The sequence below is a fragment of the Scyliorhinus canicula genome, chromosome 10 (genome assembly GCF_902713615.1).
Source record: "Scyliorhinus canicula chromosome 10, sScyCan1.1, whole genome shotgun sequence".
In the NCBI taxonomy this organism is placed as follows: domain Eukaryota; kingdom Metazoa; phylum Chordata; class Chondrichthyes; order Carcharhiniformes; family Scyliorhinidae; genus Scyliorhinus; species Scyliorhinus canicula.
In genome coordinates, this window is record NC_052155.1 from 27699220 (window position 1) to 27705219 (window position 6000).

The window sequence follows — 6000 nt, forward strand, 5'->3', positions numbered from 1 at the left end:
CTTCGGTGCAGCAGGCACTGCTGATAATGTTGCACCATGGAACAGGAAAAACAGGATAGAATTTAAAGACAGCCATTCTGTCCAGTGGCCTGTACCATATCTGGCTATTGAAAGAGGAACTATTCAAACACTGTTCAAACACTACAGAGAACAATGACAAAGCAGAAACTTAGTCTCACTTCTGAGGAAAAGGTTGGAGAAACAGTTCTCTATCTCAATAGGTAATTTTGCAGGTGTTACAAAGGTCTACATTGTTGTATCGGTGTGATAAGGGAAAATCCAATTCTTACTCAAACTGTGAAGACTCAATTCCAGGGTCTGGTTTAGCTCACCAGGCTAAATCGCTGGCTTTTAAAGCAGACCAAGCAGGCCAGCAGCACGGTTCGATTCCCGTACCAGCCTCCCCGGACAGGCGCCGGAATGTGGCGACTAGGGGCTTTTCACAGTAACTTCATTGAAGCCTACTCGTGACAATAAGCGATTTTCATTTTCATTTTCAATTGCCTTCCCACACATTTAGATAGCATGATTCGGTATTATGTGATCAGCCCATAAAGGAATACCTTCAACCAGATATGAGAACTCTATGACACATAGACTCGATTGTACTCAACAATCCATTGGTGAGAGAGATATATTAGAAGCAGAAACATGCTTTTGTGAGTTTAATCCCATTGTCTATGCCTGGAGGATCATGACCTGAACAACAAAGTACAATAGCTTCACACAACAATACCATATAAGGCAGTGATACTCGCTTTGTAGCACATCCGGTTGAACACCCCCATGTTTAAAGTCAAATATGGACATGTTAAGGTAGTGAAGAGATAATGAAATCACGATGACATCATAATAGGCCACACAGGTAAAAATACTATAAAAGCAGTGATTTGTACGATTGAAAGGAAACCAGTGGTTGAACGCTGAACCATGAAGTGTGGGCGCAAGCGCAGGCGCAGGCGCAGGCATGCGTGCAAGCGGAAGAAGCGGGCGTGTAAACAAAGATCGAGTACGATTGTCAGGGCTCATCTTGTTCATCGCAGAAGAGCTGCAAGACGTTGCCCTTAAGAAGCTATGATAGACCAAAAAAGAAATAGAACGATGTTTTGAGCTAGCAAGTGCTTAGCAGAAATGTGCACAAGGCCGACTTGTACTTGGAGGGAATTTTATTTGAATGCATCTTCGCTACTTCACACCCGTGTTTCACTGATTCAAATTGAATAAAACGCCTACAAGTACTTGAGATTTGAAAGAACTAAAATGTTGTGTGACTCATTATTGCATTTAGTATGAGGAGCTGGGGTTGAAAAGACACGGGTATTTTAAAGGTTGGTTATCTTTAAAAATCTCGACATCCAATGGATGGGGGGATTTGGCAGCACTGGCATATTTGCAGGTGACAGGGCATGTTTAAACAGGATGGGTAAAGTTAGGCCTGCTGCCTTCCATGGTTATGGGCAGCCAGCCTTCTTTTTGAACCACTGACAGACCATGTGGTCTAGGTACCCACCCGCATTAGGGTAGAAGTTCCAGATTTTAACCCAGTGCTAGTTAGTGAAGGAATAGTAAAATTTTCTACTTTGGTGGACTGGGCCAAATAGGGCCTGGCAGATCAAGTTCAATACAGAAGTTGGATTCCCCCCTCAATACTGGAGAGTATAAAAGGGGTAAAATTCAATGAAATGCAGGAGCAGAGAGGGACCTGGATTTATGTCCTTAAGATCATTGAAGGCGGCAGGACAGGAGGAGAAGTTAATAAAACAATGTAGTAGTCTAGGATTTATTAATAAGGGCCAGGGCATATAGAGTACAAGACACTAGTTAGACCTCAGCTGATAGATACAAGGAGCCTGGACTAAGTTTCAAATCTGGTATCCATGGTCTCCTTGGCATTGCCTTGCAGTCCCAGCAGCAGCCAGTACTGAGTTCTCGAACTGCTGGAGCTGGTCAGCTGCAGACATCAGATTGTCTGGCAGGTCTCAAGGGTGGGACTTCTGCGCCTCAGGGAAAGAAAGTCCCAATTATCCCAACATATACTATTCCAGGAGGGCAGCCTTTTTTTAAAAAGTCGGTCAACTTGCGACCAACGTTTATTGCAAAGAGGTGAGCAATACAACCCACCCACCATACAATTCTGACCTGTGATCTCGGGCAGCATGGTAGCACAGTGGTTAGCACAATTGCTTCACAGCTCCCAGGGCCCCAGGTTCGATTCCCGCCTTGGGTCACTCTGTGAGGAATCTGCACGTTCTCCCCATGTCTGCGTGGGTTTTCTCCGGGTGCTCCGGTTTCCTCCCACAGTCCAAAGACATGCAGGTTAGGTGGATTGGCAATGCTAAATTGCCCTTAGTGCTGGGTGGGGTTACTGGGTTTTGGGGGTAGGGCGGGGGTGTGGGCTTGGGTGGGGTGCTCTTTCCAAGAGCCGGTCCAGACTCGATGGGGCGAATGGCCTCCTTCTGCACTGTAAATTCTATGATTCTATGTTTTAAATAGCTCGATCAACTCGTCTCAAAGAAATGTACACTGTCTAAACATTCAAGAGATGTGGGCTTTGCTGGCTCGGCCAGCAGGTATCCCCATCCCTAATTGCCTTTGAGAAGGTGGTTGTGAGCTGCCTCCTGGAACTATTGCAGTGTATGTGGCATATGTACAGCTCAGTGCTGTTAGGGAGAGAGTTCCAGGATTTTGACCCAGCGACAGTGAAGGAACAGCGAAATATTTCCAAGTCATGATGGTAAGTGGCTTGGAGATGAACTTCCAGGTGGTTTTCCCATATATCTGATGCCTGTCTAGACGGTAATGGTCATGGGTTTGGAAGATGCTGTCTGAGGAGCCTTGGTGAGTTCATTGAAAATGGGGATATTTGTGGAGCCTCCTCCTCCAATGACTTGTTGAATTATCCACCACTATTCACAGCTGGATGTGGCAGCATTGCACAGCTTAAATCTGATCTGTTGGTGTGAGATCGCTTGCTGCCTATGCTATTTGGCATGCAAGTACTCCTGTGTTGTAGCTTCACCAGGTTGACCCCTCATTTTTTATGTATGGCTGTGTTGGTCCTGACATGCCCTCCTTCCTCTCCTTTGAACCAGGGTTGATTGCCTGGCATGGTTAGTAATGGTAGAGTAGGGGATCGGCCGGGCCATGAGGTTACAGGTTATGGTTGAGTACAATTCTGCTGCTGTTGATGGCCCCCTGCGCCTGATGGATGCTCAGTCTTGAGTTTCTGGATCTGTTTGGCACGCTGGTAGTGCCACACAACATGATGGAGGGTATCCTCCATTTGATGATGGGACTTCATCTCTATGAGAGATGTGCGGTGGCCCACTCCTATTGCTACTGCCATGGACAGGTGCATCTGCAGCATGCAGGATGAGGTCAAATATGTTTTTCCCGCTTGTTGGTTCCCTCGCCACCTGCCATGGACCCAGTCTAGAGGCTATGTCCTTCAGGACCCGGCCAGCTTGGCTTGTGGTGGTACTATCTTGCTGATGGATATTGAAGTCCCTCATACAGAGTACATTCGACACCCTCTCCACCCTCAGTGCTTCTTCCAAATGGTGTTCAACATGGAGGAGTACTGATTGATCAGTTGACCGTGGATGGTCCGTGGTAATGAGCAGCGTACGTAAATCATAGGTCTCTCTGCTCCCAAACCTCTTTAAAATTGTATTAGCTCCCTTTTTTTCTTTCTCACAGAAATGCATCAGGAGGGCATGGCAGCATAACAGTAATGTTACTGAATGAGCAATCCAGTGACCTAGACTAATGCTCTGGAGACGAGAGCTAAAATTCAACTGCAGCGACTGGGGAAATTTAATTAATAGAAATCTGGAATAAAATGCTTGTGTCTTTAGTAATTTCCACTTTGCATTCATTGCAGATGATTTACAACAGTTCTGACTCATGTTGATCACAGGAATAAATACACAATTTACTAGACAGCATTTTTTAAGGCCAGGCATCCGATGCTGGCTGCTCCCTGAAGCCAGCATTCATAGAAAACCAGGTAGGACTGGGCGCAGTGCCAGGTCGGCCAAGAAACACCCCCATTTTTGCAGCCCAAGCTGTCATCTTCTGATAGGTAAGAGTTTGAACATCCCAAGACTTGTGCTATTTCCAACTCTTGTTCAGAGTAGAAAGTGTGATTTTCAGTATCTGCAGTTATTAAAGATCCTGAGGGGACTGCGGGCGATGGCTTTGTGTTGAGTGGATGCACGGAAGGTGGCTCTCTTCCTAGGAAATTGAATTTAGGCAATTTGATCCGAAATTAGCCCGCCAGATCTGAGGAAACAGCACGCCCTCATCACGCTCTTCAACCACTAAAGAAGATACAGGCAAATAATCGAAATGCCAAACAGCAGCTGCACCACAGACTGCAAGGAGACGAGAGGCAACAGGAGCCGAGAGAAGCCCACGGGCGGGACAATGGACCCACGAGAGGAGGAAGCCCTGGTGACACGCAAAGAGAGGGGCCAATGAATCGTGCAAGAATTCCCCCTCGCCTGATGATGGCTGGAGGAAGTTCCTCACCCAAGAGCAGAAGGAGCCCAAGGAGGATAAGGCTCGCGGTCCAGGCAGCAGTCACAGAGGCACTAGCCAATATGCTGGCCGCCTCGTCAAAGTGGAGAGGTGAGACCTAGAAAGGACCTCTACAGGCCAAGGTGACTGGATCGTCACCCTAGAGGCGGACACATCAAGGTTGGTGGCGACCCAGCGGAGCCTGAAGGGGAAGGTGGAAGACCAAGAAAACAGGTCCAGATGCCAAAACCTGAGAATAGTGGAGCTGCTAGAGGAGATCGAAGGCACAAACCCCATGGACTATGTGGCCCAGATGGTGGGAAACTTGGTGGAAAGGACAGCTTCCACAACCTATCAGAGATAGACAGGGCACACAGATCACTCCAGCCTAAACCCAGAGGCGAAGAGCAACCAAGGGCAATAATTGCAAAGATGCACCGGTACCAAGCCCGGGAAAGGGTCCTGAGATGGGCCAGACAGATGAAAATCTGCCACTGGGAGGGACACCAGGTTAGAATTTATCAGGGCATTGGGGCAGACCTGGCCAATCAACGGACCAAATTCAACAGAGTGAAGGAGGCCTGAGTGGAGAAAGAGGAAGTGGGGAAAGGGTAGAAAAAGAATGGCAAGGGGAAACTCAGACCGACCCCGGTCTGCAAAGCGCAGACCGAGAGAGGGAAATTGGAACAAGGTGGGGGGGGGAGGACTCTCGGCTACAACAGACCATACATGGTAACAGGGAACAAAATGGCACCACAAACAACCACTTTGGAGCCCCAAACAAAGGGAAACCCCAGGGGCTCACCCACATGGCGTACACACAGATGACAGCCATGTTCTGTGGCTTCTGGACAAAGGGAAACCCCGGAGCGCAGGGGCCCGGCCTCATGGTGCCAGCGGTGACCGTGGCCATTTTGGATGGCTCCCTAACAAAGAGAAACCCAAGAATGCAGGGGCACATCCACAAGGTCAGTAAGGTTGATCCTGCAGAAGTGGGGGGCGGGGGGCGACAAAAAAAAAACCCCCATCAGAATAGTCACCTGGAACATCAAGGCCAGTTAAAAGATCCAAAGCCTTTGCCATCTGAAAAGTATGAAAACTGACATAGTCTTCCTCCAAGAGACGCACCTGCGGGAGAACTGACTGTGGGTAAGAAAGGGCTGGGTGGGGGGGTGGAGCGGTATCTTTAACTGTGTACAGGACCCACGAATGGACTAGTTGAATCCCAAAACAGGGAAGATCTCCAACATGGCAAAAGAACTCAGCATATTCATGGAGCAGATGGAGGCAGCGGACCCATGGAGAAGGAGTTCTTCTCCTTCCAGGTACATAAAGTATGCACACGGATTGACTTCTATGTAGTGGGAAAATGGGTGATTCTAGTATTAGTAAGAGCGGAATACTGCACGATCGTGATCTCTGACCATGCTCCACACGACATGGATGTGAAGTTGGAGACAGGCCATGCCCAACGCCCCC